We start from the raw sequence: 22355 nt of genomic DNA on the forward strand, positions 1-22355 counted from the left end.
TGAGAGGAGAAAGAACTGCCTCTGCTGAGTTCAAACAGATGCTGCAGTGCTTGAAGACTGAAACCAAGAGCTGCTCCAGCCACTCAGAGCTCCAGGCTCTCATCTGCCCCCTCTGGGAAGAGCGAACACCAGACCCTCCTGGAATTCTGCTCAGCAGCAGCTCATTCCCCACCCAAGAAATCCCACTCCACCCTCCCTCGCCCAGGCCAAACACCCTCAGTCCCCCAGCAGCCCCTCAGGCACACCCAGATCACAACACCAGCACAAGTCCCCTCAAAGTCCAAAGTCTGGCATCATTTTCTAGCAGGAAAATGGATTTTCCATCCCAAGGAGGTTCACAGCATTCTCCCTTCCAAAGGGAACCTTCCAGCTCCTCCTCTGGGGCTCCAGGAGCCCCTCAGGACAAGCCACATGTTGTCCCCAGTAACCCCAGTCCCCCCTGCAGCCACCACTGGCCTAGGAGAGTGGAAAACCATCAGGATTCCCCTCCTGAGGGAAAGGAAGGAAAACCTCCTGGGAGGCTGCAGCCTTTAGCCTTTTATCCATTACTCTGCAATAAAACTCCAGGAAGGAAACTCCTACTGGGGATTTCAAGCTGGAATGGCATGGAAAAATTCATGTCTTGATTAAAGCAGCTGGTCCAGCTGTCAGAACAAACCTGTCTACTCCCTCATTCCCTCACAGCAGCTCCCTGGATTGGGCATTTTTTTTCCTCAAGACAGGGAAAATATTTTCCAAGAAGTCCAACAGGAAGGTGCTTTAAAAAAAAAAAAAATTAGGAAATACACGTTCTTGACTCACATTAGAGCAGCAGGATTTGTCCTCCAGGAGTGCATTGAATCCTTCCTCCTGCAGAGCCAGGATGCTCGGAGTAGCCCAGGAAAAGAGGGAATTGTAGCCTCAGGCTGTAGCAAGTGCTGCTTTTCCCCATCTGTCCCTCGGGAGATTCCCTGTGCTGGAGCCAGAGGCCGTCCCAGCAGGACGGTGCCAACAGCAGTAAATCCACGGGATCTGGGAGCAGCAGGAGGCACGGCCGTGCCATTCCCAGCTGCAGACAGAAGGGAGCATCCAAACGCCAGGCGAGGCTCGGGGCTCGGGATCCCAGCGCAGAGGAACCAGCCAGGGCCAAACCCTGGCTCGGGAGCCTTTCCCCGGCAGAGGGGACAAGTGCCACTCCTGTCCTGGTGTCCCCAGCGCTGGCACAAGGAGGTTCCAGCAGCTCCTGGGGCCGACGGGAGCTGTCCCCGCAGGAATGTCGAAACCTGTGGAGAAGCAGAGGTCAGGATGAGGGACAGGAGGGACAGGAGTGACCTCGGTCACCGCAGCACGACCTTGTGTCCAGTCCTTGCTCTGCTCGGGGCACCCGGGCACATCCCACAGAGCGGAGCTGCAAGAGATGCCCAAACTTGGCACCCAAACGGTGCCAAACTCCGGGAGCCAGCTGGATTTCCCTGCTGCTGCTGCCGAGCAGAGGCGCTGGCCGTGCTGGTGGCCACGGCCCAGGGAGCACTGGCCACCTCCTCGCCCAGGACCCGTCCCATGGCTCCTGGCACACGGATTCCTGCTTGAATCCACGCAGGGAAAAGAGCCCGGGAGCGATTCCTCGCAGGAACCACGGCAAACACCCAGAGGTGACCATTCCCAAGCTGAATTCCCATCAGGAACAGGAGCTGAGCCCTCCGAGGATGCTCTGGGCAGGGCACAGAGGATGCGGCTGTCCCTTACCTCTGGTGACAACCCCAGCACAGCAGCAGCGGGGACAGGCAGCAGATTTTGGGGGGGTTGGAGCCTCTGCCGTGTGCCAGGTCCCCCCGGAGCCCCTCACGGGGCCACCCGGGCTCGCAGCAGCCCCGCTCGGGCTCGTTAGGGCGCCGCTGCCGCCGGCACAAAGTCCGTATTTGTTTCCCCGCAGGGGTGGAAAGAAAGGGGGTTTTGTGTTTTCTTCCTCTGCTCTTTGCAGCCTGCGGGGAGTTTATTTGACACTCCAGCACTCTTTGTGAGCTGAGTGCCCCGGGATAAATGCTACCCTTAAGAGTTACTTGGCGTTAGACAGAGGGACCCTCTTCAGAGGAGAATGGGGGCTTGTTGGGATGGGGTGGGAGGGGGGCTCGAGGAGAGCCCTCATAGAAGGGTCTCTGTCCTGGCCTCACAATGGAGCGAATTCTTCAAGATACCGGGAGCTGAAAGGAAGGAAGGAACTTTCCTCCTTTTAAAAAGGATTTTCAGGAACAATCGAAGAAGCCATAAAAAGGGGAGCATTATTCCCCATCCAGGCTGCTGGGCTGGGAAGCTTCTCCCTCCTCCCCCTCCGAGCCCCGGGCTGGGCACATCCCACAGATCCCACTGGGACAAGCACAGGGGTGGCACGAGGGTCACTTTATGGAGAGGACAGCCGGACCCTGCCAGCCAGAGATGTCCTTGTCCTCCCTCCCACAGCCAGGTGCCACTTCCACGAGCCACCTTTTCCTGCCTCCAGGTCCTTCTGCCGCCACAGGAAAACGGGACTGTCCCAGGAACAGGGATTAAACACCCACAGATGCCACCATCGTGCCAGGGCTGCAGGAACCGCTGTCCCCAGGGACACAGCCCGGATCCCTGCAGCCAGAGGATGGCATTTCCATGGAAAACAGCTGGAAAGGGCCCTGCCAGGCGAGCAGCTCCTCCTCCCCAGCGCACAGGGAGTTTTCTGCACACCCTCACCTCACACAGCCCAGGAAGAGGGGCTCAGCTCTGGCTGGGCAGCTTCACCTCCAGCCTGGCTCCACCACAGATCCCAACCCCCGCCGGGGTGATGGATTCACCTCCCACTCCCTCCCAGGGCCACTGGTGGCCGGGTCCCCCCCAAGCCCAGCCAAGCAGGACCCTCCTGCCCCCACCCACCCCAGGGGCTGCCGTGCAGCATCCCCAGAACCCCAAACAGAGCCCAGAGGATCCCTCATTCCATCCAGGTGCTCAGGAAATGCTGGAACAAGAACCAAGCCAAGCCCAGGGAAGAGCTGGCTGTGAGGAAACCTCCTGGAGCTCATCCCACCCCACCCCCAGCAGGGAAGGGACCTGCTCTCCAGGCTCTAGAATTGCAGGGACACTCCTGTCAGCTGCAATTCCTGCAGTTCCAGCCTCAGGGACAGGCACCTGCCTGTTGGTGTCACTGGCAGCCCAGGTGCCAGCGCTGGCAGCAGCTCCTGTCCCTCCAGGGTCACCTTTCCTGGCACTGGGGCAGTGCCAGCCCTGAGTTTGTCTGCAGGGAATGAGGATGGGCAGGGACAGCATCACAGGAACCCCCTGAGCTGCCACCCCACAATTCACAGAATCACCAGGTTGGAAGAGACCTTCAATATCATTGAGTCCAGCCCAGCCCAAACACCCCAACCAAACCCTGGCACCCAGAGCCACATCCAGGCTTTGTTAAACACACCCAGGGGTGGTGACTGCACCACCTGCCCAGACCATTCCAGAACTTTATCACTCTTTCCGTGAAAAACTTTTTCCTAATATCCTAACCTCATGCCTGCCAGCAGGACCCCGCACCCCAAAAACATCTTTTCTCTTACAAACTTAGGCAAAACTTCCCAAAACCCTCACGCTTTGGCCTGAGAGCACAGCTAAAGGAGCAGCAGCAGGAGCTGAAGCAGCTCCAGTGGCAGCAGTGACGCCACAGCCACCCCAGACTGGGGACAGCGTGACACCAGAGCAGCTTCTCCAGCCGACCCCAGGGAGAACCAGGAGCCCAGCAGAGACCAGGAGAATCCAAGAGATCCAGGAGTCCAGAGGATCCAGGAGAATCCAAGAGATGCAGGAGCCCAGCGGGGTCCAGAAGATCCAGGAGAAGCCAAGAGATCCAGGAGCCCAGCGGGGTCCAGAGGATCCAGTAGAATCCAAGAGACCCAGGAGCCCAGAGGATCCAGGAGAATCCAAGAGATGCAGGAGCCCAGCGGGGTCCAGAGGATCCAGGAGAATCCAAGAGATCCAGGAGCCCAGAGGATGCAGGAGAATCCAAGAGATCCAGGAGCCCAGAGAGGTCCAGAGGATCCAGGAGATCCAGGAGCCCAGCAGGGTCCAGAGGATCCAGGAGAATCCAAGAGATCCAGGAGCCCAGAGGATCCAGGAGAATCCAAGAGATCCAGGAGCCCAGAGGATCCAGGAGAATCCAAGAGATGCAGGAGCCCGGCGGGGTCCAGAGGATCCAGGAGAATCCAAGAGATCCAGGAGCCCAGAGGGGTCTAGAGGATCCAGGAGAATCCAAGGGATGCAGGAGTGCAGGGCAGACCCTCGGAGCCAGCCTGGAGCTCCTGCACAGCTCAAAACCCCTCTGGCCCTGCTGACCCAGGCCTGTCCCCAGCAAGGCTCAAGGCTGCCTTAGGCTGAGCTTTACCCAGCAGAGCCCCCGGGAGGTTTTCCTGCAGCTCTGATCCCCTGCCAGGCAGAAAAAGCAGGAATAAAACCCCGGAGGAATCAGCTTTAGGAGCAACCCGAGCAGACCACGTTCACTCCCCCACACAAAACCCATTCCGAGATTGATTTTTTTTTTTTTTTTTTTCCCCTCAGCAAAGCTGCACAACCACCCAGGGATCAAACACATTTATTTAAAGGCTTAGGTTTTAGCCCTCAAAAAAAAAAAACATCTGCGGCTTGGCAGGAGGAGCAGGAGATTGAATGGGAAAAATGTTCCCTCCTGAGGGCAGGGCAGCACGCAGCCCTTTGCACCCCATCGCTCCCTGCAATCCCAGTGCTGCCAAAGAGGAGGGAAAACTCCAAAAAATGGGGAAAGGGGGAGCCTTGGAGGGCTGGAATCGGGCCGGGAGCAGCAGAGGCGCAGCGAGGCGTGAGGCAGCAAAGCCTGATCCCGCCCCGAGAGCCTCCCGCGGAAAGGAGCGGCGTTTATTATTTCATAAAAGCCCTTCCACGCCGTGTTCACACCAACACGGGGCACTTTCCTGCCCCCTCAGTTCAGTTCTAAACCCGTCTTGGCTGGTGGAAGCAGCCCGGCTGGACAAGGCCGCACTCTGTGAGGCAGCTCCGGGCGCTGGCAGAGCCCCGGGCTCCCCTCGCCCTCGCTTTTGTTGCTTCACTTTTCTGTTCAAACTTCAAACAACCCCCAAACCCCCCAGGAAGCCGCATTGTGCTCCTGCCATGGTCCCCCCGCAGTCTGGGGGGCGGCTGTGGCCCAAATCTTTTGATCTCCGAAAATTTAAGGATCATTCCTTATCCAGTAGAATTCCCAGATGGAGGAGCTCGAGTCCAAAACTGTCCAGATCAAAGCCAGCTGCTGTTAAAAATCACCAGGGAGAAGGGATGCTGCTGGATTGAATAGATTTTAAACCAGGCAGGAGAGGAATGGAAGAAGTTCAGCCTTGGAAGAGCCAGGTCAGAGCTGGGAGCTTCCAGATGTCACAGGCAGAGCAATCCTAAAAAAAGTCAGGTGCCAACATTCCCCAAGCCCTCTCTGCACCTGCAACCCTGAGCCCAGCCCAGCCAGGTGCAGGTGAGGTGGCACCTGAGCTTAGAGACCCCTGAACCCCCCAAAATCCCGTTTAACTCTGAGCTGTCCCCCAAACGCTACAGGTGACACCGCTCTGCTCGTGTGGCACTCACTGTCCCAGGCTGCTGGGACTCTGCTCATTTTCCAGCCCACCTTCCCCAGGACATTCCCCATATTCCAGGATAGTCCTCATTTTCCAGCCCTTCAGGGCTGAATCCACTTTTCCCAGTACATTCCTCATTTTCTAGAATATGCCTCATTTTCCAGCCCTTCAGGCCTGTATCCACTTTCCCAGGAACATTCCTCATTTTCCAGGTTATTCCTCATTTTCCAGCCCTTCAGGGCTGAATCCACTTTCCCCGGGACATTCCTCATTTTCCAGGTTATTCCTCATTTTTCAGCCCTTCAGGACTAAATCCACCTCCCCCAGCAGGTCCCAGCCATTCCAGAGGGATCTGGGGATGGATCCTTCAGCCAGGGGGAACAGCTCCAGCTCAGCACCTCCAAACCAGGTCCTGCCAACACCCCAGAAGCAGGATGAGCCCATTTGGGATCTCTTCCCTGTCTCAGCAGGCAGGAGGATCCTGCTGGACTCCACAGCCCCGAATTCCTGGCTCAGCAGACTGAGCAGGGACACTCCTGCTCCCAAATCCCTTGGGCAGGAGAAGCACCTGCAGCTCCTGGGACTGGCCAGAGCAGAGCACCTGAGCCTGCTCCCCCTGCCCAGGTCAGCATTCCCAAAATCCCTTTTTCCTCGGGAGACACCTCAGCCCTCCCCAAAATCCCTCCTGCCTCAGGAGACACCACCACACAGGTGTCACCACTCCTGCCCACGGGGGGATTTTGCCTCCTCCTGACCCCACAAGAATCTGGATTTGGGGTTCTTTTCACACCTCAGCTGGGAGCCTCTTCCCAAAGGATTGATATTCCCACAGCCAGAGTGACCCCACTGCCTCTCCACGGCCCCAAACGGGGCAATGACCACGGCATCAAATGTGTTTTGAGGGATGCCATATCTCCCAAACCTTTGATTTGGGACACCTGCATATGGAAGGCATCTGGTAAGCTTAAAAAAACCCAAATCTTGATAGAGCAGATCCAGCTGGTTTTGCAGCAAAGCCTTGGAAAATGAGAGCACAAAGTGATTGTCTCCATATCAGAGCTCCCCTCACATGGCAGATCCCACACCTGAGGGCGATGCCTTAAATTTCAGCTTTCATATTTGAAGGGCTGAGGCGAACCAGGAAGATTTCTCCTCCCCAACTCCCCAGGGAGATGAGAACTTTGACGTCCTGAAAGCATCACCTGCCCGCCAGCAGAGAGGGCCGCTGTCCTTGGGAGCCCTGCTCCAGTTTCCCAGCTGGGATCTCCCCTCCTTGTACAACCCCGGGCAAAGCAAAACGCAGCCTCTTCCCAAGGCCTGAGTCACCAACGCTCTGCCCCCACTTCCCTCCCCGCGGCTGCGCCCGTGATTATAAAAAGATGTCTCAATTAGCAAGAGCTGAGCAACTCCCGCAGCCTCCAAAGCCTTCGGAGGAAATTCCGAGCCAGCAGCGAGCAACACCAGCAAATAAAACCTCCTCTGGTGCCTATCAGAGTAACCTCAAACATTCTCTCCCCAAAACCAGCAGCTCCAGTTCGGAGGGATCCGGGCTGGAGTTCCCCTGGCCACGCCGGGTCCCCGGGAGCAGCCAGCGCTAATTTCTGTCTGCGCTGTCGGCTGCAGGTCTAGACTGGTGTGGTCTTTTTGTTGTAGCCAGCAAAAGAAGGGAGTCATTCATATACATATTATTTTTTTTCCAGGATTCACACAAAAGTGCTCTTGTGCATCCCAGAGCCCGCGGATCGGCAGCCGCTCGCCCCGGCGCTGGGACGGGCTCCGAGGGGCTGCGGCCACTGCCCAAACCCCGCCCGAGCACCTGCCCCGGGGCCAGCCTTTTGGGCAACCAATTCCCACGGCAGGGAAGGGAAAAGCCCTAAAAATAAACCCAAAAACCCGCAAACGATGAAGGAAAACAGCGGCCACACGCTTTTCCTTGGAGAGAAGGGGAAAACTCCACCAGGAGCATCCCGACCCCGGGCAGAGGAAGGGACACAAAGGGGATGGCACGGGGGGAGAAGGCACAGCGGGTGCGGGCACCGAGGGGACCCGCAGTGCCCAGCACGGTTCCCCCCGTGCCGAGGAGCAAACGCGGGGCGCAGGAGCCCCGTGCTGAGCCCCGCACCCCCGAGCCGAGCGGGGCACCCACCTCCACCTCCGCCGGCAGCGCCCGGCGCCTCCCGGGGCTGCGGCTCCCCCGGTGCGCCGAGCGGCATCCTCCTTATCCTCCTCCTGCAGAGCCTCGGGGGGTCCGGATATCGGCCCGCTCCCACCGGGAATACCCCGGGAGCGCCGGGATGGGCAGCGGGAGCGGCGCCACCGCAGCCAGGGATGCTCCGACTGCGGCTGCCGGGCCATTCCCCCTTTTATAGCCCCGCGGCGGCGGGCGGGCGGCGCGGCTTCACGGGACTTGTAGTTCCTCCCCCCGGCCTGGAGCCGCCTCCCTCCGCCCTTCAGTCCGTCCCTCTGTCCCTCTGTCCCTCTGTCCGTCCGTCCGTCGGCTGGGAGGGGACGGCGCAGGCGGTTCGGGAGGAGCCGGGGGTCGCAGCGGGTCCGCTCCTCACCGGGACCCCGCCGCTCTCCAGGAGAGGGAAGAACCGATGGTTTTGCCTGGAAAAGTCGGGTTTTCCAAGGGATTCTTGGAGCCGCATCCCTGGCACCGCCAGCGCGACGCCACAGCGGCCCTAAAGTGAATGAGTAACCCCAAAACCGCGAGCGCTTCAATCGTGCCGGGTATGGGTTATTGTTTTGTTTAATTATTCTCCCAATTATTAATTTAACTTAATTATTAACCCATCCGAGGAACGAATGAGCAATTAACCGTGCTGTTGACTGCGGGGCTCGTTTCAGGCCCGTTCTCCCAAGCCCTGGGTGCTGGCAGAGTCTCCCAGAGGGATGGAGCCGTGTCCCGCAGGTTCCCCCTGAACCCCACATGCTGTGGGGCAGGTCCTGAAGGGCACAGCGGGCACGAGGAGGGGGTGGCACCGTGCCCGTGTCCCCTCCAGGAGCTGTGGCAGACAGGAGGGAGCAGAAGGTGCTGCTCAGGGGGGATGATCCTGCACAAACCCGGTCCAGGTGGGAAATGTCCCCCGCAGCAGGGACAGGGACACGGATCCAGCCCCTTCCCACCTGCGCCAGGCTGGGATTTACCATTCCAAAATTGCTGCTGAAGCAAAACCACAGAAGTTTTTTAGGATAAGGGGGGCTGAGGGAGCAAGAGGGAGAGAGGAGGGGAAGGAAAAAAAAAAAATCCCTCCTGGCAGCTTTTCAGGGCCTGAAGCCGGAGTGGAAATGCTTCCCTGCCCGTAATTGCTTTGAGAGCAGATGAATTTCTTGAAGAAACCACAGCTGAAACGCTGCACAAATCACATTGTTGTGCTTGTGTTGGCTGCCTGCTGAAGGAGGGAAAAGGTCATCGTTTAGGGGATATTAAAAAGGGGAAAAAGCCATATTTTAGCACTGTGCAGGAGGGGGTTGAGCTGCGTTTTCATAGCCACGATCTGGAAATTCAAACCTGTTTGGCAAGAGGCAGGAATGGGGCTCAAGGAGAGGAAAGAGCTGGGAAAAGGCTCCAAGTGTGGAGCTTATCCTGCCCCTGGATCCCTGGAAGTGTCCAAGGCTGGGTTGGAAGAGGCTTGGAGCAGCCTGGGACAGGGGGAAGTGTCACTGACCCAGCACCACCTGAGCTGGGTGTGCAGAGGGCTCCCGTGGGCTCACAGAGCCGTGGGATTGGATATCCAGGATTTCCAAAGGCAAAATTCCATTTTTGGAATTGAATTCTGAAGTTTTACTCCCTTTTTCATTGGCATTTCCTTCAGAGCCACGAGGCCACAGGACACAGAGCTGTCAGACATCATCTCCCTAAAAAAACCAACCCTGGAGCTCTCCAAGGCTCTGCCACAGCTTTTGTGTCGCTCTGGTGGGTGTGAGGGACCACGACAGCCCCTGGGTGCTGCTCAGGCCCCTCTGCACCACCCAGAGACCCCCAAAGGAGAAGGAATTCCCATGGAAATCTGCAGGACTGGTTCCCAGAGGGGCCTGATGCTGATTTTTGGGATGCTCCCAGCTCTGGCTGTGCCGGAACGGGATCCAGCCCCAGGTGGGGCAGCATTCCCGGCCCTGCAAACACGCTGGCATTGTGGGGAGTGCCAGCCGTGCCCATCCCGGCTCCTTGGAGAGCTCAGCATTCCTGCCCCGCATTCCTGAGCCACAGGGAAAAGCCCTGGAATGCAGGGTGGGCAGGGAAGGAGCAGGATTGCCCATGGAGCAGGGGATAAAGAGCCTGGGGGTGGGAGGATGGCAGCCAGATGTTCCCAAGGCGTGAAAAATCCACTGGGAGCAGCTGGAATCGTCCTTTATCCCCCAGGGATCTGCAGCTCCCTGGTGGTGTGGGGAGCACAGAATCCCAGGATTATCCAGGCTGGGAAAAACCTCCGAGATCGTGGAGTCCACCCTGCAAATATCAAATCCAACATGGGAACGTGGCCACTGGATCTGCTGGAGCTGATCTGGGGGAGCTTTGAAGGGAGGAAATCCTCAGTGCAAGGGCCAAGGAAAGGGGAAAGGGGAAGGGGTCCTGCTGGAAAGGGAAGAGGGTTTTCTGGAAAAAGGGTTTTCCTGGGAAGGGAAGAGGGTTTTGATGGAAAGAGAAAATTATTTTCCTGGAAAAAGGGTTTTCCTGGTTTTGCTGGGAAGGGAAGAGAGTTTTCCTGGGAAGGGAAGAGAGTTTTCATGAGAAGGGAGGAGGGCTTTCCTGGGAAGGGAAGTCCTGTTCCTCACTCCAGGGATGGTTTTGGGGCTCCCAAGGAGAACACCAGGAAGATGGACTGGCTCTTCTCCAGAAGAATCTTCCCAAGATACAGAACTCCCAATGGCCAGGAATTGCCAAGCAGGAAGGATGAGTTGTTGACTCCTCCAGGAAAACAGGGAAAGCTCTGGGAAGCGACAGGAGCTCTGCCCTGGGAAGGGGGAGCCAGGAAAACTCTCAGTTCTGTCGAAATCGCGTTGGTCCCGACGCTCTGTGGAGCAGTTTGGGGTCACAGCCCCAGCCCGTGTTGCTTTTCCCACCCCAGCTTGGGAATGGCACATCCATAAATCCACACCATGGGATTTGCTGGTGGTTTTTCCCAGAGAAACAAGAAAATAAAGTGTTTAGTGATGGGCAGCACTAGGAAAATAAAGAGACAGGGAAGGGTGAGCTGGGAATGAGTTCCCACAGCATGGCTGTTCCCTGTTCCCAGGGCCTGGCCAGCACAGTCACCTCTGCAAGTCCTCTGACCTTCAAATACCCTCCCCAGCTCAGTTAAATCCATATAAATATATGGAAATATGGGAACAAAAAGCTTTTTCTTTCCAGTGCTGAGAGTGCCAAGTGCTGCGGGAGCCAATAAAGAGCTGCTGCTCCAGGGAGCTGTGGCAGGTAAAACACAAACAGCCCAAATCTCTCCCCAAAACTGCAGCCAATCCCCAAATTAAAAAAAGAAAAAAAGAAAAATAAAACTAAACCCAAGCCCCAAAGCTGAGGTTTGTAAAGGAGGAGGAAAATGTGGTTCTGTGTTTTTAGCTCTCGCCTGGTGCTGGATCCCAGCCTGGCCCACAGGGCTGGGAAGGAGCACTGGGAATCCTCAGAGGGAGCTGGAGCAGGGATGGGGAAGCCTTGGGGACACTCCTGTCCCCTCCACGCCCCGCTGTGCTCCGGGGATGCAGGAACACGGAGCAGTCCCAGCTCCAGGAGCTTGGGGAGGATCCGCTGCCACGCCAGCCCTGGGCTCTGAGCCCTCAGATCCTGAGCACAGCGGGTGAGGTGGGACCAGCTCCGGGACAAGGGACAGCAAACAGCCTCGAGCTGTGCCAGGGAGGCTCAGGGTGGATGTTCTGGAAAATTCCTTCCCTGCAGCAGTGGTCAGGCGCTGCAAGAGCTGCCCAGGGCGCTGGGGACGTGCCCATCCCTCAGAGAGGAGCACAGGTGGCTCCTCTCCATCAGGCCTGGTTGAGGGGGGTGTTTGGTCCGAGGTTGGACTCGATGGTCCTGGAGTTCTTTCCCAACCTTTTTATGGACCACAGGGAGAGAAGAGCCGTTCCACACAGTACCTGGAATTCTCTGCCTGCTCCCCAGATCCCGGGCAGGCTCCAGGAGCTTCCCAGAGGATGAAGGCAGGGCTGAACAGACACGCAGCATCGCCTGTTTGCTCGGTGACACGGCCCAGCAGGGCACAGAGGTTTCAATGCCACGGCCGAGGTCACACGGGACACCTGGGACACAGCACGGAGCTTCCAGACCCTGCCCCATCAGCCAGGGAAGGGACACAGCCTCAAACCCCACGGCAAGTATCTGATAAACCCCCCAAAATCGCCATGAACCCAAAGCAGGGGAAAGGAACAGGCAAAATGATGAACACCCAGAGCCAAACCTGCTCCTCAGTGGGACAGAGACGCACAAAATCCCAATTCCTGCCACGCCAGCATCTGGACGAGCTCAGTGTTTGATCCTTAAGCCACTTAAAGTAGCCTTGAAGCTAAAAAGTGCTTGGCTGGGGAGATAAATCCATTCTCTGAGCCCACCAAGGTGACTGAGCCCCCATCTCTGAGCAAAGGCACCAGCAGCCACACGGGCTGAGCTGCGAGCTCTCCTCGGAGGAGGAGGAGGGCAGTGATTTAGTGTCTCTCTCTTTCTCTCCCCACACTCCTTGCCTCCCGCACAAGGACCCATTGAGAGGCTGCAGAACAAACGCTCCCTTATGCAGCTCCAAAAAAGCCTCGCTCGGTTTGTGCGAGGCAGCTGCCCCGGAGCTCGCTGTGGTTACTCATTAACCGCGGCTCCCAGGGCACGGGAAGGAGGAATCAACTTAACAGACCCTAAAAAGAAACAGAAAAAAATAAAAAAAGAAAAAATAAATAAAACAAACCAGCAATGAAAATAAATACATCAGGTGTCCTGGAAAAGGACGTGGAAAAAACAGGTGGGAGCAGCTGGGAGCAGCTCCCGGCTGGGATGGGCTGAGGGAGCAGCGGGGACAATGGCACGGAGGGAAATGTGTGGGGACAAAAGGGGACGATTATTAAAGGGAAGGGAAGACAGAGGGGACAGAGAGGCGCTTGTGCTGCACAGAGAAGGGTTTCTGTGCCCCGCTGTGGGGCGGGATCTGCTCCCCACCCGAGCCATCCCTGCTCCGGAGCCATTCCTGCTCCTGCTCCCGGCGAGTTTCCCAGGAGATGAGGCGCTGCCGGGGCTGGGGAGCGTTTTCCAGGTGTCGCTCCCTGTCCCCGGCCAGCAGAGCCCCGCGGTGACCTGTCCCGGCAGGAGAGGGGGGAGCTGCTCCCTGGATTCCCACCTGCATCCCAAAGATCAGAAAATTCCTCCAGCCCCAGCAGGATTCAGGTGATGCACTGGCCATCACCACGTCCTTCACCTGCTCCTCCACCATCCCCTTCCATGGAATACCCATCCCCTGTGTGCCTTCATTGCTCTCCTTCCCCAGATGTGGATTTGGGGGAGAAAGGTATCCCTGGAATTACAGAACTGTGGGAACCCAGAGCTTCCCTCTGGCTGCCCTGGGACCCTGGCAGGGGTCAGGAACCCCCTGGACAGAGACCCCAGAGACACTGGCTGTGATCTCTGTCCATGCAAAAGAGTTTTCAATCTTACAGGATCAATTACCAGCTCTGAGTGTTTGATAGAAGTAATAGTTAAGTGTGGCACGGGTGCAAAAGTAAAATTTTAGGATTCTAGATGAGGGGTCCAAAGGGGACAAGCTGGAGGAAATTGGGTGTGCCTTGTCCTTTATCTCCTCCTTCATGCCCTCCATGTCTCACTGTGATGTTGGCATTTTTCTGTTGGTTCAGGCTGGGGACACACTGTCCAACGTAGGTGACAGATATTGGCACGTTCTTGTAAATGCAGCCCAGGGAGTTTCTGGTATTTAATGTTTGTCACATCCCACTGAGGGCAGAGCCCCACACGCTGCCCTGCAGGACAGAGCTGGGCAGGGCAGCAGAACATGTGAGAGATAAACAGAATAAACAACCTGGAAACCAGCACAGACCAATGATGGCTTCTGCTTTGGCAGGGGGCTGACAGACAGAGACTTTCTACAATCTCAGAATCATCAATAGCTCAGATTCCGATACAGAATAAGTTGGAAAAGCCCCCTAAGATCACCCAGTCCAGCTTCCCTCAGCACTGCCAATGCCACCACGGGCCCTGTCCCCAAGTGCCACATCCACACGGGTTTCAGTCCCTGCAGGGATGGGGTCTCCACCGCCTGTGCCAGGGCTGCACAACCCTTCCCATGAAGCTTTTCCTGATATCCAACCTCAGCCTCCACTTGGGAGGGTGTCTCCCATTGTCCCATCGTTGTCACCTGGGACAAGAGCCCAGCAGGATTTGGGCAGCTCCTGGGCTCACCTGCTCCACGGCAGGGTGGGGTCCAGCCTGTCCCCAGCTTTTGTCCCCAGGGTGGGAGTCCCGGGCCCACAGGGCAGGGAACTCCTGACACCTCTATGATCCCGGGGGAGAGCCACAATTAGAGCTGGAATAAAAAGCTCAATATTCCTGGGACCAGGGGCTGCTGGAGGCAGCTCCCTCCCTGCCAGGCCAGCCGGTGCTCCAGGGGAACAGGTACCTGGTGCTGGAGTTTTTGTGGGATGAGGAACATCTGGAGCTCGGCGGCACAAGGCAGCCTTTGTGCAGCTGGGAAAGGCCGTGCCAGAAACCAGCACTTGTTTGGGACAGCTTCGGGGAGAGGGGGAGGGAAAGGGAAAAAGAGCAGAGGGAAGCCACCCCCACCGGGGAAGGAACCTCAGCCTCCCCTCGGGCAGTTCCCACCTCCCCCGCGGGGTTCTGTGCATCCCCTTCCCCATGGGAACCCCTCCCTAGGCAGCACCGTGGAGCTGGGCCTGGCTGGATTAAATCATCCCAATCAAATCATTTTGGATTCTTTTTGACTCTGGAAGGGGCATCATCCCCTCCTGGCTGGCAGCATTCCGGCTGCAGGGATGTTTCCCGCTGGGATTATCGGATATCCTGATCAAATGGTAATTCAAAGGGCTCCAAGGGTTGGTATCCCGAAGGAATGTCCCAGGCAGAGCTGCCGGGCACCGGGAGCTTGGGAAAAACGGAGCTGAGGATTCCCGTGCCCGTGGAGGCTCCCTGGAAACGGGCATTCGGGAATTTCACACCTCTCCGGAGCCACGGCAGCTCGGGATACCCCACGCAGGTTGTTTTTTTGGGGGGAGAGGTGGCTCTGGTCACCTTCTCAGAGGGAAAACCATCTCCAATGAAACTGGAATGTTGCTCTGGAGCCTGGCGGGAGCGGTGGCAGAGGCTGTGGATTGGGAATTCTCCATCAGAGAACTGGAGCGCACTGGGGAGAACTGGGAGCTCTCCCCGGGGACAGGGACCTCATCCCAGCCCATCCCTGCTCCATCTCTGGGCGCTCCATGGATCCAAAAAAGAGCTGGAGCTGCTGCTGGCTGCGCCAGGGGAGGAAAAATCCCCAAAATCCCCCAAAAATCCCCCCAAATCCCTTTGTCTCTTCCACCCACCAGAGCTGCAGAGCAATTACCGAGCCCCCGGGGGTTTCACAGCAATCACAGGGGCCTCCTCCTGCTAACATTTAATTTGTTTAATGACTCGGGAGGCCCCGGGGGGCTCCTCCGTGTCAGCATTCATCTCCCTGCTCTCCAAAGGATTTTCTCTCCACCCAAAACTGGGGGGATTTGGTGAAATCCTCACTAAGGCAAGATTTAGGAAATCTCCCCCAAATTCCCGGGGCTCTCTGACCTCCAGGGACATACCAGCAATGCTGGATTCAGGGAAGGGACCTGCAGATCCTCCTGGATTTTTGTCCATCCACCAGCAGAGATGAGCTGGGATAAATTACGGCCAGGAAAAGGAAAGGAAAAAGCCAAATATGCTGTGAGATGTGATTGGAGTTTGAAATCCAACCTCACTCCTGCCCCTGCTGCCAGCCTGGCCTGACACAGCGGGCTGGGAGGAACTGGCATGCTCCAGCCTTCACTGGAGTCTAAACCTTGGGAAAGAAACGGGAAGGAAAGGTTGGGAATGCTGCTGGTGTGTCCTGCACAGAGCTGGGGGAGCAGCACTGGGGATTGGGAATGGCAGGATGGGGGAATTCCATGGGATTGGGAATGGTGGGATTTGGGTTCCATGGGATTTGGAATGGCGGGATGGGGGAGTTCCATGGGATTGGGAATGGTGGGATTGGGAATGGTGGGATTGGGAATGGCGGGATGGGGGTTCCATGGGATTGGGAATGGTGGGATTTGGGTTCCATGGGATTTGGAATGGCAGGATGGGGGGGTTCCATGGGATTTGAAATGGTGGGATTGGGAATGGTGGGATTGGGAATGGCGGGATGGGGGTTCCATGGCATTGGGAATGGCAGGATGGGGGAATTCCATGGGATTGGGAATGGTGGGATTTGGGTTCCATGGGATTTGGAATGGCGGGATGGGGGGTTCCATGGGATTGGGGTCCTGGAGGAGATGGGGGGTTCAATAGGACTGGGATCATGGAGGAGATGGGGTGCCCAGCGCAGGCTGATATCCCAGGGGAGTTGGGATCCTGGAGGAGATGGAGTCTTGGTAGAGGTGGGATCCTGGAGGAGAGGGGATCTTGGAGGAGATGAGAGTTCCAGTGAAGCTGGGATCCTGGTGGAGGTGAAGGTCCTGGGGGAACTGGGGATCCCAGTGAAGTTGGGATCCTGGAAGAGAAGGGGGCTCTGATGGAGGTTGGGGGTCCCTGGAGGAGCTGGGGGTCCCCGGGCCGCCCGGGCTGCGGGACATCCCCACCCCAGCCGTTACCAGCACCTCCCTCCATTGTTTCCCAACCCGTGTTTTTCCCCATGACCTCATCTTCCCTTGGCTCCCGCTGGCGATTTTATGGGAGGGAAATGATTCTGCAGCCAAAGGAGAGCAGATCCAGGGTTCTCTTCCCCCCACCCCGTTTCCAGCCGGGTTTGTTTCTGCTCCAGGCACAGCAGAGGGATCGTGTGAGACGAGCGGGGAGCTCCGGTCAGGAACGTTCCCCTTGTTCCTGTAGGAACACGAGAGGCACCAGCCAGAGGTTGAAACAATTCCCCCCCAGGAACCAGCCCTGGACACAAAAGCTTTTCAGTTATCATCAGCATTTTGTAAGATTATATTAAAATAAACCTTCAGGCTCCATTTCCTGCTCTGGAGATCTCCCTGGTAGGATTATGAGGCACAAAAAACACGTCCCAGAAATCTCAACCAAGGCCATACCAGGAATGTTTTCCCCCCGTTCTCACACAAACCTGCATGCTGTAAAAGCCTCAAAACAAGAAATGAGGCACTAACATGGGAGCTGGGCCAGCTGCAGATCCCATGGGGGGGATTTTCCCTCTTTTCCCATTAGGAAGAACCCCGTGGGTTGAAGAAGTGGAGTTGGAATCCTTCCGGGACCGATGGGATTTCACCTTTCCCACCTCACACAACTCCTGAGGAAGCACATGGAGAACATCCCCCTGAGGTGGCACAGTGAAAATGAAGGATTTTAGGTAAAAAAAAAAAAACAGGAGAAAGGGAAGCAGGAGCTCATCCATGAGCTGCAGTCCCAGGAATCCAGCACAGACACGAGCACGGAGCTGTTCAAGGGCTGGTTGACCATGCAAGACTAAACAAACCTACTGAGGGAGAGGCAGTAAATACCTGAAAAATAACTGGAACTAAATTAAAACTTTGGATTGTTCAGCCTGGAAAAGAGAAGAGTCTGGAGGGACCTCAGAGCCCCTTGCAGGGCCTAAAGGGGCTCCAGGAGAGCTGGAGAAGGACTGGGGACAAGGGATGGAGGGACAGGACACAGGGAATGGCTTTAAACTGCCAGAGGGCAGGGCTGGGTGGGAGATTGGGAAGGAATTCCTGGCTGGGCTGGAATTGCCAGAGCAGCTGTGGCTGCCCCTGGATCCCTGGAAGTGCCCAAGGCCAGGCTGGACAGGGCTGGGAGCACCGTGGCACAGTGGGAGGTGTCCCTGCCCACGGGATGGTGGCACCAGATGGGATTTAAGGTCCCTCAACCCAACCTATTCCAGGATTCTCCAAAATCTCCTCTCCAAACTCAACAACCCCCGACACAACATCTGCCCTGGGAAAAGGACCCCGTGAGCCGAAATCCCTGTGTTCCCTGTTCTGCCCAGGCCGGGCCGGGCAGGAGGAAGCTCCGGGCTGGCTTTGGGGCACAGGAGGCTGGCAGGGGAGCACGGCTTTAATTGCGGCGCGGCTGCCAAGCCCAACAAAGCCGCGCACGAAGAATGGGAGTCATTTATTCTGTCTGCAGGTCCGGGTTGCTGCCGTGCCTCGGGAGGGGCGGGAGGTGAAATCCATCCCTTTCCAGGCAGTGACTCAGGTGCCGCGATCCGCCCCGGGCGCGCATCTCGCACGGCGAGCGGCTCCAGCCGCGCTCGCCGCGGGCTCATAATGGGATTATTGTTCCTTTGCGTGCAAAGCCTCGCTCGGGCTCGGTGTCCCCGCCCTGCCCTGCAAACCGCAGCCGCCCGCGCCCTGCCAGCCCCCGGCTCGGCACGGGCCGCCCGGCACGGCCCGCTCGGGGCTGGCAGCGCCCGGAGCCGCCCTGCGCCCCGGGCAGCGCCGGGAGCCGGGAACAGCCGGCAGGGACCCCGGGCACAGCCAGCCCCACGGGACTGTCACCGGGATGGCAGACCCGCGGGAGTGTCACCGGGACAGCCAGCCCCATGGGAATGTCACCGGGATAGCCAGCTCCACGGGAATGTCACCGGGACAGCCAGACCCGCGGGAATGTCACCGGGATGGCAGACCCGCGGGAATGTCACCGGGATGGCAGACCCGCGGGATTGTCACCGGGACAGCCAGACCCGCGGGAATGTCACCGGGATGGCAGACCCACGGGAATGTCACCGGGGATGGCAGACCCGCGGGAATGTCACCGGGATGGCAGACCCGCGGGAATGTCACCGGGATGGCAGACCCGCGGGAATGTCACCGGGATGGCAGTCCCGCGGGAATGTCACAGGGACAGCCAGACCCGCGGGAATGTCACCAGGATGGCAGACCCGCGGGAATGTCACCGGCACAGCCAGACCCGCGGGAATGTCACCGGGACAGCCAGACCCACAGGCACAGTCAGCTCCACGGGACTGTCACCAGGGTCACCAGTCCCACAGGGGATGGCAGCCCCACGGGACCATCACAGGGACAGCCAGACCCACAGGACTGTCACAGGGGTCACCAGTCCCACAGGGATCATCCAGACCCACGGGACCATCACAGGGACAGCCAGCCCCACGGGACTGTCACCGGGGATGGCAGTCCCACAGGAATGTCACCGGGGATGGCAGTCCCATGGGACTTTCACTGGGACAGCCAGCCCCACGGGACTATCACAGGGATTATCCAGCCCCACGGGGCCGTCACAGGGAATGTTGGTCCCACAGGGGACATCCAGCCTCACAGGGACTGTCACAAGGATCACCAGTCCCACAGGGATCATCCAGACCCACAGGACTGTCACAGGGGATGGCAGTCCCACAGGACTGTCACAGGGAATGGCAGTCCCACGGGACTGTCACAGGGGTCACCAGTCCCACAGGGATCATCTAGCCCCAAGGGATCTTCACAGGGATCATCCAGCCCCATGGGACCATCATAGGGATCATCCAGCCCCACAGAAATCATCCAGCCCCACAGGGTCCATCATAGGGGACACCAGTCCCACAGGGGACATCACAGGGGACATCAGCCCCACAGGGATCCCACAGGGATCATCCAGCCCCACCCTGAGCATCCCGGGGAGCTCTGGCCACCCCTCCTGGAGCTCTGCCAGCCTTGGGAATGTCCCTGGGTACCCTGGGCAGTGCCCAGCACCCTCTTTAGGGGAGGCACCCTTGAGGGGAGATCTTTCCCTGTGATCCATCCCCTGGCACAGCCCAGCTTTCCCCGGCTCCCGTCCCTGGGAGCAGCTCCTGCCCCGGCACCGCCCCTCAGGGGGAAATTCCCCTTCTCTGCCCGCACAGCCCCGGGCACGGGCACTGCCCCCTGCCCCGGGCGGGCCTGGCACACTTCAGGGATCTGGGCAGGAATTCCTTCAATGTCCCATCCAAAGGTGCTCCCCTCACCGCCAGGCATGAGGGAGGAGGGAAGGAGAAAAGGGGAAAGGGGGAAAAAGGGGAAGGGAAGGGAAGGGAAGGGAAGGGAAGGGAAGGGAAGGGAAGGGAAGGGAAGGGAAGGGAAGGGAAGGGAAGGGAAGGGAAGGGAAGGGAAGGGAAGGGAAGGGAAGGGAAGGGAGAAGGGGAAAGGGAGAAGGGGAAAGGGAGAAGGGGAAAGGGGAAAGGGGGAAAAGGAAAGGGGGAAAAAGGAAAGGGAAAGGGAAAGGGAAAGGGAAAGGGAAAGGAAAAGGAAAAGGAAAAGGAAAAGGAAAAGGAAAAGGAAAAGGAAAAGGAAAAGGAAAAGGAAAAGGAAAAGGAAAAGGAAAAGGAAAAGGAAAAGGAAAAGGAAAGAAAGGAAAAGGCAGTGTCCTGCTACCAGCAGCCTCCATCCTCCACTTGGTGTGGATTTAAGGCCAAGCCCAGCTCATTCCTCCTGGCTCCAGAGGAGCTTCCCTGGGGGCTCCTCCACCATCTCCTCACCAGCCACCGATGGTGCTGGTCCCGGGCAGCACCTCCATGGTGTGGCCTCTGAAACACAAAAAATAACCAGAACAAAAGCAGGAAAATCCACCCAGCCCTGCATTCCTGGCCTTTTCCACAGCCACGGTGCTTGGCCAAGCGCTGGGAGCAGCAGCTCCTGCACAGGCAGCAGCAGAGCACCTCCAGTGCCAAGCACAGACACCCCCGGGGCTGGGAGGAACTGGGGGATTTCCCATTATTTTCCCATTATTTTCCCATTCTCAGGTCACCCCGTTCATCAGCAGGGCTTGGAAAACCCCAAAACATCCACAAAAGCAGCAGCAGAGAGGCCACAGGCTGGGGGATTGGGGTGGGAAAAGGAAAGGAAAAAGTAAAAAGGAAAAAAGAAAGAAAAAGAGAAAAGAGAAGAAAAAAAGAGAAAAGGGGAGGGGAGGGGAGGGGAGGGGAGGGGAGGGGAGAGGAGAGGAGAGGAGAGGAGAGGAGAGGAGAGGAGAGGAGAGGAGAGGAGAGGAGAGGAGAGGAGAGGAGAGGAGAGGAGAGGAGAGGAGAGGAGAGGAGAGGAGAGGAGAGGAGAGGAGAGGAGAGGAGAGGAGAGGAGAGGAGAGGAGAGGAGAGGAGAGGAGAGGAGAGGAGAGGAGAGGAGAGGAGAGGAGAGGAGAGGAGAGGAGAGGAGAGGAGAGGAGAGGAGAGGAGAGGAGAGGAGAGGAGAGGAGAGGAGAGGAGAGGAGAGGAGAGGAGAGGAGAGGAGAGGAGAGGAGAGGAGAGGATTTATTTGGGGGGTTTGAAGTTTTAACTGGAGAGGGGTCAGCGTTTAAGTTTCCCTCCAACCACTGCTAAAATTTATTATGATTTTAATACCAAACCCAAGAATCTAAAGGTATTACTAAAAAATTAGGAAGGAGGGGAGAAATCCCCAGCTAAAATGTGGTATTTTGCTCGTGAGCAGCTCACAGGGCATTTCGTACCCCCCCAAGGGCTGAGTGTTCCCATGGGAAGGATGGAAAGAGAGGGACAAACGTGCCCTGTGCTCAGCAGGAGCTGTGACCCAGGGCTGCTCCCGGGGTTCCTCCCCTCTTCCAGAGGCAGGGGCACAGGCTGGGAGCTCCAGGGCCAGTCCCTGGTATGGGGAGGGAGCACAGCAATCCCTTGGCTGCATCCCGACCCCCAGGACCCCAAACCCCTCTGCAGCCAGGGGATGACTTCCCCCTTTTCCTCCAGCCAGGGAGCAGAGCCCATCTCCGTGTCCCAGGCCTCGGCTGGGTGTTTGTATCCCCTCTGCTCCCAAATCCCACTTTTCCATGGACGTTTCCTGCCCACAGGGGTCATTTCAGGCCTGGCCCCATGCCAGCTTCCCCCCACACCAAGGAATGGGGGGATAATTTCATTTCCCTCCAGGGGACAAAGAGAAAAGAGGGATTTTCCTCTGGGATTTCTATCTCCCTCTCTGCCTGCTCCTTCCCTAGGGCTCCATCCTCATCTGGCCTGGCTGCATCCAGGCAGGATTAAATGCTTCATGTGGCATTATCTCCCAGAAATCTGATTACAAGGCTGCCTTGAACTCTCTAATGGTTTTGGTGTTTGTTTTTTTTTTTGTACCAGCTGGCACCACACGCCAGGAATTAAAGCAGGAACCATCCCTGACAGGCTGGAGAATCCCAAGCCGTGGACATCCCGGAGGATTTGAAGGTTTTTAAGCTGGAAACAGAGGGCTCAGAGCTTCCCAGAGCCTTCAGCGTGGGTGGAATCAGGGAGAGCAGGGGGAGGTGCTCCAGCCCTGGGCATGGGACGCTGGAAGGGCTCTGATTCCCAGCAGGGGCAGATCCCTTCCCTCTCCTGCCCTGGGGTGAAGGACGGCTCTCACCTTTTAAAAAGAAGAGCTTGACCCCACTGCTTATCCTGCTAAAGGCTGAATTCCCAAATTTCCTGCGTGCCTTTAAGGACCTGGCTCAGCCCCAGGCATGCACACCAGGATGAAGCTGCCTCTCCTTGGCTCTCCCCCTCTTTTCCCAGCCCCGAGGAAGCTGCCTTCCCAGCCAAGAGGAGAGCCAGGAGCAGTGAGGCTGGAGGAAGGAAACCCAGCGGAGTGGAGGGAGGAGGAACAAATCCCCGGATTTATGGCAAGGGAACAACTCCG

General features: G+C 57.6%; 2 long non-coding RNA genes across 3 annotated transcripts in view; one reads left to right on the forward strand and one right to left on the reverse strand.

The window, feature by feature from the left end:
- Positions 1 to 12050, reverse strand: part of LOC110480514 (uncharacterized) — a 53415-nt gene extending 41365 nt beyond the window's left edge. The window contains exons 1-2 of one of the 2 annotated variants that reach the window (XR_013340958.1): positions 11990 to 12050; positions 802 to 1262 (exon numbers count right to left, since the gene is read on the reverse strand). This is a non-coding gene — a long non-coding RNA (uncharacterized LOC110480514). Of the gene's footprint in view, positions 1 to 801; positions 1263 to 7728; positions 7898 to 11989 lie in introns of those variants that run through there. The other variant, XR_013340957.1, reaches the window with a different exon arrangement.
- Positions 12051 to 14553: 2503 nt separating this feature from the next.
- LOC116184260 (uncharacterized) lies at positions 14554 to 16766 on the forward strand. Its single transcript, XR_004149022.2, has 2 exons — positions 14554 to 14612; positions 16574 to 16766. It is a non-coding gene; the product is annotated as an uncharacterized LOC116184260 (long non-coding RNA).
- The last annotated feature ends 5589 nt before the right edge of the window (positions 16767 to 22355 follow it).

This window comes from Lonchura striata, chromosome 19 (assembly GCF_046129695.1).
Source record: "Lonchura striata isolate bLonStr1 chromosome 19, bLonStr1.mat, whole genome shotgun sequence".
Lineage (NCBI taxonomy): Eukaryota > Metazoa > Chordata > Aves > Passeriformes > Estrildidae > Lonchura > Lonchura striata.